Here is a 12,723-nt window from a genome sequence, read left to right as displayed (position 1 = left end):
GAATTCCACTGGCTCGCGGCCGTCTCGTTCGCAACGATCGCTGCCACAGTGCGGCATGCGACCAACTCGTTGGAAGTCTGTCGCAGCCGCTTTGCGACGGAAGCAGCGTGCCCTTCTGTTGCTGTGCGGCTGAAATCGCACTCTGCCCCAGTCGAAAAAAACTGCAGAACTTTGTCAAAAATACGACAAAATATCCTGTAGTTCGGTCGTAACCATCAGATTTTACGGTGGTTCTGTAGAACTTTTCTGTAGTGCTGTAGTTTTTCTGTAGTACATTTCTGTTGTCTGTAGTTCTGTAGCACATTTCCGTTGTAACTACAGAAATTTCTGATGTTACTACAGAATGTTCTCTTGTCGTAACAGGTTTCTCGTCAAAAACCGCATAGAAATTTCCGACTGGGTGATGCGGCAAGAATCGCATCATGTGAAACGGCCTTTAAGTGCATAATTTCTTGTTTTATGGATATGTAGGTGTCCTGCCCTGCTGTCATGCCTACAGGTGATGCAGGTATCAAATAAATAAAATAATTAAATGGAGCGAAACCTGTGAGTGTTGTAGCGATAGACCCATTTGTCAACTAGGTCAAGGTCATGTTTCCATATTTTGTATTGTACATTGGTTTATAGGAAAAGAAGGGGCAGCATATAAAAACCCTGAGAGAAAGAGATGAGAGTGGAAAGGGATACCTCGCATTATAAAATAAAATGTGCTCCCAGAAATTAGATGCAGACCACGTTTTTCTCAATCAGGACTGCAGCAACCGTTTTAAAACTGATGCTCGCTATTTATTTTCCAGGAAGGTACCCAGCTTGAAGAATGGCAACGCCTGGCCTCCAGCTAGCAGCGGCTCACGTTTCCTCTTTGCTAATGGCACCGACGTCGTAGGCCTCGCAGAAATTTGCTTAAAAATAGATCAATTCATTGGATAGATTTCTGCTCTGATGTCCGTGTTTCTTCTCTGACAGCCGTCCTCGTGTTTTTCTGTATGCTGTACTGGCTCACGGTCGTTATATACCTATGGCAAATACACTGGCAGCACGAACCCTGGGTGTTGTAGTGGTGGTCAGAGTGGCAAAGCCTGTTCGAGGGCAAACTGAAGACTGCTTTATTTTTGCAGATAAAGATCTATAAGTTCACTTCTTGCAGATGACGTAACAAAAGAAGAACCAATTCCATTTGATACGTGCCCGTATCGCACGTCGTATCATTGCCCCCTTTACTGAAAGCTGTACTCATTGCACAAGTTATCATTGTCGCGTGAACCACCGCACAATAGACGGAAATAAGATACTTCGAGCATGTTCGAAGGCACCAAAACGGCTTCATTAGAACTGAACTGTGATGATTTCGGGCTTTCGTTTCTAATGGTTATACCTGATGATTTATGTTACCTGGGCTGGACTAAGCCGAGTTGAGTAGTGGATTTTTTGAAGTTCCAATTATTTCCAGTTCTTTGGAGTTGAAATTCTTTGGAGCGGGGACTCCAATGTTGAATTTGGTCAACATGACGCTGGGTTGGCGCCTCTGGAATATAAGCTGTCACAACCCGAGAGACCCCGATGCCCTTGATGTCTGCTGGACACTGCCTCCTCCCCTGGGCAACGTTGAGCACCCGAGCGGCTTTCCTGCACTGGAACAGGGAAGGAGGTGTATACCTTTGAGGGGTAGCGAGCAGGCATGCATCCGAACTTGAAAAACCTGAAAACTGAGCAGAATTTTGAGACGGGAATTGTCGCATGGTAAAGAAACGTCTGAAGGTCACAATTGTTTCAAGATCCCTCACCCCCAACAACTTTGAAGCTACCGCCTTTTATGGTGTGAACGGCACGCTCTGGGAGGCCATAGGGCTGCTAATGATATGGTGCGCTGCGTAGGCACGTAACGGTTTCATCATAACGAACATGGAAACCTCTTCGCGTGAGTAAAAATTGAGGCCGGTTCTCCGCAAGAAATGTTTGTGGCAAGCTCAATCGAGCGAAAATTTCGCAAAGCCGCTGATGGTTGTCTAACTGGACAGGTTGTACCTCGGTCCACGTTCTATGCGAGTAGATTGGTGTGGCGCAATTGATAATTCGAGCTTGTTCGAAGCACCGGAATGTCCTAACGAGCACTAAGTTCTGCGTCATTTTGACCAATTAAACACATTGCTCCTGCTTCTGGGCAAACGATAAGCGTCTCGCGAGATGCCATTGTCTGCGTCTGTACGCATGCGATTCTAGAAAGTGCTAGTTCTATATCTCAACGCGAGACCCAGGCCACAATAGTCTCCAAGCCCGTGTTTTCATAGCCGATGCGTCTTGATGGAACTGATGCAGAACAGTCAGCATAGGCCTCAACCTTTACAGGTTACGAGATTTTGATAACCGCATTATAGCGGACCGACTGCGCCTAATAAGAGGACGGTGGCAGTGGAAAACTCGTTTAGGTCATTCCTTGATGACAATTACAGTACTCTACGTCGGTTTTCATCTACGCTTGTTAACGCCCGTAAGGTTCTTGCCGGAACTTCAGCTGTCAATGCTTTCAGTTGGGAGAGTTTCTTTAAGCACCCCGAGTGCCAGGCACCTGAGATATGCAGTGGCCAGCCGCTGAGTGTGTCCGCGTTATAAATTTGCTTCCCGGCGCTGTATTCAGTGCGGTACAGATATTGGCTTAGTAACAACCCAGCTCTGAGTACGTGCCGATGGCATTGAAGGCAATGCTCAGTCATCTTGTAGACGTTTCACTATGGGTTGATGGTCTCTTATCAGCACACTTCCCGACACACAAGTAGTCTGTTACTCTAAATACCACGTCCAGAGTATTCATATCGATTTGTGAATAGTTCCGTTTTCGGATGTTAACTTGCGTGAACTCAAAGTAATGGGCTTGTCTACTTTTTCTATGCTGTAAAAGAATAAACCACCTACGTCCCATAATGACACACCGTATCCTAACCGCGCAGGTTTTTCTGGGTGGAAGAAGATCCGCACCGGCGAGTTCAATATTTTTTTAGGAGAAAGCCTTTCTTTGCTTTATCGGCAATGTCGTGCCCTCAGAACGTGTCCGCAGAAGCCGTTGTGTCGTTACCAAAAGAGTTAGGATCAGCCGTATATTGGTGATCAATAAAGGATAATATAAGGATGCTGCAGGAACATTGCGTCGACCCAGTGAATGGGTAATTAATTAGAGTAAAAAATGTAGAAGTAAAATCAAACATACGTTGACATTAGCCATGACTAGTGCCGGCGTCCGATAGATGGGACATTTCGATCGGAAGTGGTTGCGTTTGTCACCTAATTGGTTTTCAGGAAAGGAAAATGCAGTACCTGTCACTCTTTCTGTGGACAAGAAGGTGGCAGTGCAAGCGGAAAAAGATGAAGACGTGCCGTAGGGGAGGTTTGCGGCGACATTTCTACAGCCTGGGGATCTTTAACGTGCGCTGACATCACAGAGCACGCAGACGCCTTTTCGTTTTGCCTCCATCGAAGCACAGGCGCCGGCTGCCGGCCCATAAAAAATAGAATTTCCTCTGTGCGGCCCCAGCCTGGCCTTGCTAACAAAAGATAGATAGATGGATTTATTGAAAGGAAAAGGCAGAGAGGTTGCCCCCAATAATTCAAATCTGGCCTGCTACCGAGTGGCGTAGCAACGCTCAGGCTTTCGCATTTCTCCAGTGCAGATTCTTCAGTGCTCTCGCAATATTTAGACTTGTGATAAGCATTCCCTCTCAGGGTTACGCACTGCAGTTTCTGCTTTTTTTAATGCAGAAGCATTTATTGGCCCCTCAGTGGCATGAACAGAGCCGATCATCAGAGCTTTTCTCACGAACTGTCAATAGCGAAGTTACCTTGCCGCGAATGGGTTTCGAAATCATGCCAGAACTAACGAGTAATTTTCCCTGACCCAAGTACGCGAGTGCTATACTATTGGTGATATATTTTTCTTTGTTGCCTGTCGCATCAGTACAGATCTAGAAAACTTAAAACAAGACACATTTGCGTTTTATAACTTAGTCAGTCACGTCTCCAATAAAACTGCAACTCTTACTCCAGTAAGTATCTTCGTCTTCGCCAAGCTCCATATGCCAAGCCCTCTTGCGCTGTACAGTGAATGTCGTCATCCTGAAGTTTCATTCGCGTCGCTCCTTCATTTCACATAGGCAAATACGCCATGCACATACGCCATCTGGCCGAATGCGACCAAGGTTTGCTAGCCTAATGTCGGGCAAATCCACCAGGCGGTGTGACACAACTCGCAATGCTTTCGCCTTATAGCACCTAAGCAGACCTACATTCATCCCTTGCCCTATATATTTTCAAACAGCCGATACACTGGCCCAACCCGCGTATTTATTTGGAAGGAAGCGACGGTAGCACAACAGCAAGTCCAAAAACTAGAGTACTGCGCTTGCATTTGTACACCGCAGTGAGTCGCGCAATCCCAGGACTTCACTCCTTCTTTTACCTTTCTATCTCCTGCATCTCATTCCCCCTTTCTCAACTTATGCCTTGTGGCAAACTTTTCGAAAAAAAAAATCCCAGCGATGTGCTAAATGAGTGGATACAAGCCATTCCTGCCAATCTAATGGCGCGAGTAAATGACTTAGTCATTTCAGAAATGGCGTTTGTCTATCATCAATTGAACGTCGATTTCTTGTATCCTGCGCAGAACATCCAAGAGGGGCAGGTTTTTACATTCTTAATGTTCTATAAAAACATTTAAGTTACTTCCGTGGAGATTAACTTCCACCAGGAGGCTATTCATGCGCCACTGAAATTTCAGAAACAAATCAAATTCAAAGGAAACCTGTGGTAGCAAAACATTCACTTGTGAGCGTTGAGTACGGCCAGTTTAGTCGATTCCCGATACAAGTTTGATTATAGGCATTAATAAGATCCAGTGTGGTAAACAATGACTGTCCACGAGGTGACTCAAAATATGCTCTACGTTTGACAGTGGCCCGGTTATGTTGGCAGCTTTGTCAAAGATGCGGAATAACATGTATTGCTTCAGAACTGGCACAATCGACGTTGCCAACTCGGAAATGTGCAGTTAGCGACAGTGTTCTCTTTATTTTGCGTCGTCGAACCAAGGTCATCTGGTCCGAACTTTTGACCTTAGGTCTGGCGCGAAGGGCCGGTACCTGGCATCTTCGCGATTGGGGTGCCTTGAGTCGGCGGCGCTCTGCTGCTTTGCTTCTGCTTCTACTACGACACCTGCTGCTTCTTCACACACCTGAAAAGCTTGATTCTTACCGGTGCACATATCTACAAAAGAAATTGGCAGTGCCTTAAATTAGCTAAGCCAGGATATACAAAGCGAAAGCGGTGGTAGTAGTGAATGAAAGCGGATAGTTTATATATTGTTTTGACACACCTTCTTCTCCATCGCATTCTGTCGACGCTTTCCGCGTCTTCTCCGGTTGTACCGAGGCAACCATACCAATCCAGCTAATACCTTACGCCGACATTACAAATTATTTACGCCTCTGCAGGAGGGCACTCCCGGCACCCGCCAAAGGTCTCGACAGATCTGAGAAGTGCCACCGTAGACGGCTCCAAACCGGGTGTTTTCTAAATCCCGCCATTCTAAAACACATGGACCCGATATTCACAAGTAGATGCAAATTCTGCGGGCAGTATGCTGATCTATACAACATGGTGTGGGCCTGCCAGCAAAATACAAAAATAAAAGTTATAAAACAGCCAACTAGGGAGGGCTGGGAGGCTCCAGCTCGGACATGGAGGCCCAGCGTGCCCTGGTCCAGAGAGCTCGGACAGCGGCGGCGGCCAATGGCGTCCCGGGATAGGGTCTGCCACTCAGCTCCACAACCATACGCACCTCCCATCCCAAATCATTTCATTGTCGATAAATGTTTTCTCCTCCTCCTCCTCTCTGTTTGGGCGTTTCCACCGCTCGTTTATTCTTTCAACTTCATTTTTCCTACGCGGCGCTTGCTTATGGCGAGCGATGTTGGCAGGATGCGTAAAGTAGATTCGGCTAGCAAGCAAGCAAGCAAGCGTAGCGAGCGCTCGTACTAAGCCTTGTTTCCTCATCCATGACTTAGCACTTACAGACTTGGAGCATTTTTTTAGCGAACGACTTCTCCAAGGCATATAACCCCTGCTACGGCGCAGCAGCTGAAGAACCCGTGCATGCGCATAGCTAATTAATTGCGATAGCATCGCTTCCATTAGAACAGAACCCAATTCATAATTAGCGATAGCAAACGGCCATCTAGAATTTTGAAAATATTTGGACCTCGCCGGAAGCGATAATAATTCCGGCTAGTAGACGGATTTGCAGAAAAATTAGTTCAATTTGGAACTCCGCACAAGCGACCGATCCTGGAAACGAGACGGCCCGCGAGTAACCTCGAGCTCTTCACTTCTAGGCAACAGTGGAGTCACACGAGTTTAGGAACATGGACGAGTGCTGCAAAATTATTCGGGGTTTGTCGAAACTCATAGGTGAAGCCGGAGACGTGCCGCAACCAGATAAACTTCTACGCTATAGAGAGGCAGTTACATGGCGGCTCTCGCAAGCTGGGAACTAAGTAAACACGGTATGGGCAAGCATTGTGGAGCGACAGGAATCGTTAGTCACATAATCTAGCAGTGCGCTAGATTCCCTTAGGCTAAAGAAAATATAAAATGCCTGGGAAGCACTGCTGCCAAGCGAGTTCTGTGCCCCATAGGAGCAAGCCATCCACATGGTGGAAGAAGCCACGAAGAGTAAAGACGTCTTTGCTTGCTTCTAATCGCGAAGGTCCCTAACCCCCTCCCCTAGGCCTGCATGCTGGGGACTGGAAGCAGGCGGTCTGCTTATTTTGAGGAACAATAAAATTTTTATGAATCAATCAATCTGCGCAACTGGCGATATGGGCCGGTACGAATTTAGTTTGCCAAGTTTATGAAAAAGAAACAGGTGTGCCATGTAGAAGAACCAAAGCAGCAGCAGTAGAAGAACGGAGCGCCTCCCGGTTCGTGCATGGAACGTACGAACAAGAATCGGGCGGCGAGTATGCCGCAAGCCGATAGGCATGCGGCTGAAGGTCGGTTGAGAGTTAAATTGCTGCATACGCGAAAGTCGCCGCAGCGAGCCCACTGAAGCTTTCGTTTCAATATACAACATTGCCTGACACATTTTCACATAGCCTTCTAGTCCCCTGCCTACCATTTCTCTTCGCCACCATCGCAGCCCATCTGCCTCTCCACCTGGGACCTTCCACTACACACTGCCCTCGATACGACACATTCGTCTCGTTTAGATCCGGATGTGGTGTCGTTGAGTTTCTCAGACAGCCATTGAGGAGTCGTGCGGTCGAACCAGTGCTTCGGCTGTGTTTCCTTGACGTTCGAAGACAGCCATGCAGAGGTTAAACAACAAAAAACCATGTGCGACCAATTTTAATCGAGCTTCCACTCTGTAACTAGGTTATCTGTATGCGTATAACCTGCTTTAACCAAACAGAATAACCAAGCATAGGAAAGCTTTTGTTTGCGCAACCGGTCTTAGCAGAGCTAGGTCGCAGGCATTGTTCACTCCATGGTTCAGATCTGCTTTCACTCTAAGGCCGGAATGTTTTGGCTATTATTTGTGGACACATGCCGCGGACCTCTCGTAGGTATAATTTGACAGGTGGCTAGAGAATGTATAATGGGCATTGGTGGAAAAGGGCAGAAATGTTGCTGATGGTGTCTCCATGCCTCCTGAGTGGATTATACTATACCAAGGAGGGCAGGTGGCAGTAGCGAGAATACTTGGATTAGGTCACTTCCGCAAAGGCTTCGACTTGAACAGCAGCATTTAAGAATCATGATAGGAGCAATAATATCCCCGCGGAATGCGCTTGGGGATGCACTTCGACGAGAGTTGGCAGCTATCCTACATAGAAGCTGAACTTATGTCTACACTTTAACAGACGTTTCCGGATGAGTTGATGTTTAGATATACTACTTGCTTGATAGCACAGTACTGGAATTTTTCAATGGTCGTATTAAGAGATACCACTAAAGCGAATCATTCTGCGCAATGATGTGGACGTGCCGAGCTTTGTGTAGAATTGAAGCCTATCTCGTCGGTAGAAAACAACTCGTTATTCTTGAAGGCGCAAGTTCATCGGATATTGCAGTCTTATCGGGTGTTCCCCAGGGATCAGTTTTGGGCCCTCTTCTTTTTTTTAATATTTATCAATGATATAGTTGACCGGTGTCACCCGTTAATAATTAGGGGGGTATTATTAACGATGCGCCCTTAACGGTGCGCACACTCCCAGACACCCTTAGAGTGAGTGGGGGTAGCTGTTCCGGTCGCAAAGGAGATGCCCTCGACCTGCGTGGCAAGCTCAGCCGGAATTCAGCTACCTTGTAGTGACAGAAGGGGGTGGTCGTTTGGTGCCCAGCGGTCGCCGGTTCAAACCAGAGTAAGGATCGGAGTCAGAAGTAACAAACAAAACAGAATTTATGCACAGCAAGAGACGATACAAAGGAATACACAAGATCACTTGAAATACAACAGACGAGAGGTTCACAGAATACAAACGCTAAGCATGCAATTACACAGGTATCCAATAACATAGAGGCTTTACAACAGATGAAACACGAGAGAGTACATAAACAAACACCAAATTGTTCACCGGGCACTGTTGCAGTCCGACGCCTCAAGAGTCACGATGTGGCCGCCATACGAGACGAGCGCCGCTCCCTTGAAAGTCCGTGGGCTTGCCAGCAGCGGGTGATCCCCGGGAGTCCAGCCGAACACGTCGCAAAGCACTGACGAACTGACTGACTGACTGACTGGCTCAACAAGCGGCGCGGTCGCTTTAAATAGGGCGCGCCGCGTCTGTTTGTTAACACGCGCCAAAGCTAGCGCGCACACACACATAGCTTCGCTGGTTACAGCTCCCTCTTCTCCTCCCGTCGAGCCGCGCGTCGTCATTGGCCAGGTCCCATAGAACCTTCTCGAAAGGCCTGGCGCATTCCAGGCCGATGAACCACCGTCCTCCCCGGGCAATGGGGAAGAGGGTTACGGCAACGCGTACAAAGCTACGCGCTCTCCCGCGCGGGGAAGGGGGCTTTTCTCTCCATGCCTTCCACGCGACGCCGTGCGGGCCTCGCGCCGTACCGGCTTGATGAAAATGGGCGCCGATTTCGTGACAACCGGGTTTCCAGTCGAGTCAGATTATATGCCGAAGATTGTTGCATTTACCGTGACGTCACTTGTGTAAGCGACTCCTATGAATTGCAAAGTGACCTTGACTCTGTCTTAGTACGGTGAAAAACATGGCACATGACATTAATTTTTTCAAAATGTAAAGTTCTGCAGTTTACAAATAAAGAGCAACCTTTAACTACCCAGTACTCTCTAGGCGACAAAAACGTTTGTTAGGAATTACAAGTGCTTAGCTATTATCTTCGCACACAACCTTTCTTGTAACTACTACGTAAACCATATGGCTGTCAAAGCTAGCCGTGTTTTAAACTTTTTAAAACGCAATTTCAAGCGGGCACCTGCTGATATGAAGGAGACACTCTACTTGACAAACGTGCGTTCCATCTTAGAATATGCTTGTGAGACTTTTGATCCTGAAAAAAATGTACTTATTAGCGAACTTGAACGAATTTAAAAGCGAATTTAAAAGTTTGTGTCCGCAAACTATAATTTCCCTAAAAGCTCCTCTCAGATGTGCAAAAATTTAGGATGGCCTCCATTGCAAGCCAGACGCAAACATCTTAGACTTAAGCTATTTCACAATATTTTTATAGGCGCAACAGGTTTGTCTAAAGATTTATACATGGAAGCTCCCAGCTATACATCCTTCCGTTTAGATCATTCTTTAAAGGTTCAAGAATACCAGTGTCGTGTAAATGTCTTTAAAAACTCATTTTTTTCCTAAAACAGTGCATGAGTGGAATAAACTGCCAGAAAAAGTTGTCTTAGCCCCGCAATCTTCATTTTAAAATGCTCTGCCGCGCCTTTTGCTGAATTAACCTTTTTTTGATGTGCCGTGCTGCCGTGCATTTTCAAAAAAAAATTGTTTTTGTACACGATTGTTTATTATTCAACATGTCATTTTTTGCGTCTTTCTTGATTTCATGATTATTTTGTAATGAGTTTGGTCAGTAACGGAATGCATTGTATTTTTTATTATTTTTATTGTTTGTTTGTTTGTTTGTCTTTTGCAAGTTGTCATCTACAAGACAATGTATGCTTTTATACTGTATCCCCTCTACAAAAATTCCCTCAACTGGCGCTGTAGATACATGCATAAATAAATAAATAAGAAGGCAAAAATATTTCCTATCTAAATTCCGACACCGTGCTCTGAGAATCAACGACCTAAACGTCGCTGCCTTGCCGTCTATACGACCGACCCAAACACCTGATCGTGAGAGGTATTTCATTGGGAAATGCCCAGTCTTTCCACAGCAAAAACGCTGCTTTCTCTTTTGCCTTGTGCATGCGCACTCCAAGTGACTGAGCATCTTAACTTTGCCACAACTTAACTTTGCGACTAGCAATTGAGGTTGAATATCATAATCATCATCATTAGCCAGACTATAGCCACTACAGGGCGAAGTCTCTCTTCCATATTCCTACAACTTACACGGTGCTGTGCTAACTACATCCACTTGATCCCTGTAAAGTTGTCAAACTGATCCGCCCGCCTCACTTTCTGCCACCCTTGCTACAATTTCCTTCCCTGGGAATCCAACTCTGCACTACATATCCTGCCAATGCTAATTTCTTCTTTACGATTTTCACTAAAATGCCATTAACTAGAATTATTTCGTTTACCCACTCTGCAAGTTTCCTATTTGTTAATGTTGCAACTATTTTTCTTGCCATAAGTCTTTGCGTGGTCCTCACCTTATGTAAAGCCTTTTTTGTTACGGTCCACGTTTCGGCAGCATATGCAGGTAGCGTTAAGATGCAGCTCTTGTGCGTCAGTAGTGGGTGGTACTAGTAATGTGACCGCAGAGTGGATGAGGCGCTCGTGGCAAGAGAAGAGTGCAGATGCCGACGACACGAACTTGCAGTCTAAAAACAGCCAATGGATGCACGTGAGAGGCATGAATTCGACATGATGCATCTGGCCATCGATTACAAGACGCACTTTACATTGCATGGTGGGTTCGACAAAAGTGTCATTTCCTCCATGAAGTGGGTGACCGATGTACAGTATCGCCACTTTTTGTAGGGGAGAATAAAGGGTTAGATGAATGGTATGAGGGCCCTAACGCGTAGTCCGTCGATAATTGCTGTTAGCATATTCGACGGTACTCTGAAAGGAGCTTCACAGTTCATACTCGAAGCAACTATCCTTCACAAAACTGCTTCAGTTATTATTATTATTATTATTATTATTATTATTATTATTATTATTATTATTATTATTATTATTATTATTATTATTATTATTATTATTATTATTATTATTATTATTATTATTATTATTATTATTATTATTATTATTATTCATTTTTCCACACTAGCGGCGAAAAGTTAGCGAAGGAGAATGAAGTGATCATGGTCGGCGGAAAGTCGAAGAGGAGCGGCGCGGGAAATTGTGAAGCATGGCACGGCAGATTCGGCAGGGTAGCCCACACGGCAACGGTTGAACAGTTCAAAATTAAAGTTGTCCCTTCGCTCACCTTGCTAGCGATAACAACAAACAATTGCAGTGTGACCGCGTAACTCACAGCAGTAGTACACAGGGCGGGATGGGCGCGAGAGAGGACCATAACTAGCATTTGACAATATTGACACCTGCATTAGAGGTAGAAGAAGGAGTGCAATCGGTAGGAGTAGAGGACGTTGAAGTGTAGGCCCGTTCCCGTTGCCCGCGTTCATGGTTCAGCTCTCTCGGTTCCCTCGCTCAGCGGCTGCAGTAGTTATTTAGTGTAACAACTGTTACAATATAGCGCCCTGGCTACCTCATGACAACACGCAGGTGCTGAAAGGGGCGCAGGGTACGGTGGGCGCGAAATACTCTCGGCATAGGTGAGCGATCGAGAGCGGGTAAAAGGCTTTGCGGGTAGCACGAGGCGCAGATGAAATTGCCCAGTTCACTTTTTAAAACACTGAGCAAGCTAAACGTTTCCACAATGAAGTTTTCTCTTTGTCCCTCTCTCTCTCTCTCTCTCTTTCTCTCTCTGGGGTAGCTGGCGAAATTTTAGAGCTTCCATGTAGTCCGATGGCCCAAGCATAGTGTTCCTCCTTTATTATAGCACTTATAAGGACAGGCAGGTCCGATTTCCAAAGGAGCGACATCACAAGGGTTTTGCTTGAGGTGACTTGACTAAAGCGCGTTCAGGTTCTGACAGGTAAATGTAATTTCGGACCGTGTAGAGGTTGTGCACAAGTAATGCGTTGATAGAAAAAATGCTGATTCCCTTAAGACTCTGGCCGACCCTCTCTGACTCTTGGCACAGCAGCACTAACACGGCGGCAAAGGCGAGTACGTCGCCAGCAACAGGAGCTAAAACCAGTCCATGCTTACAACCTATATCGTGGTCATGCTTCAAGTGCGATAAGCTGATATGCAGAAAGTCAGCTGCCGCATAGGTGACAACACATCCAGCCTGCTCATAACAGGCGCGGTTCAAGATGCAGCGCAGTGCATCTAGCCTGTTGACGGGCATTGTGGACGCGGGGAAGAATTCAGCCGATCGTCGTACACTGCTCTTTTACACGCATTTAGTGACGTTCTCAGAAGCATTATCCTAATAGCGCTA

The sequence above is a fragment of the Amblyomma maculatum genome, chromosome 9 (assembly GCF_055883805.1).
Source record: "Amblyomma maculatum isolate TAMU_Amacu chromosome 9, ASM5588380v1, whole genome shotgun sequence".
In the NCBI taxonomy this organism is placed as follows: domain Eukaryota; kingdom Metazoa; phylum Arthropoda; class Arachnida; order Ixodida; family Ixodidae; genus Amblyomma; species Amblyomma maculatum.
Note: the sequence above shows the minus strand (reverse complement) of the source record.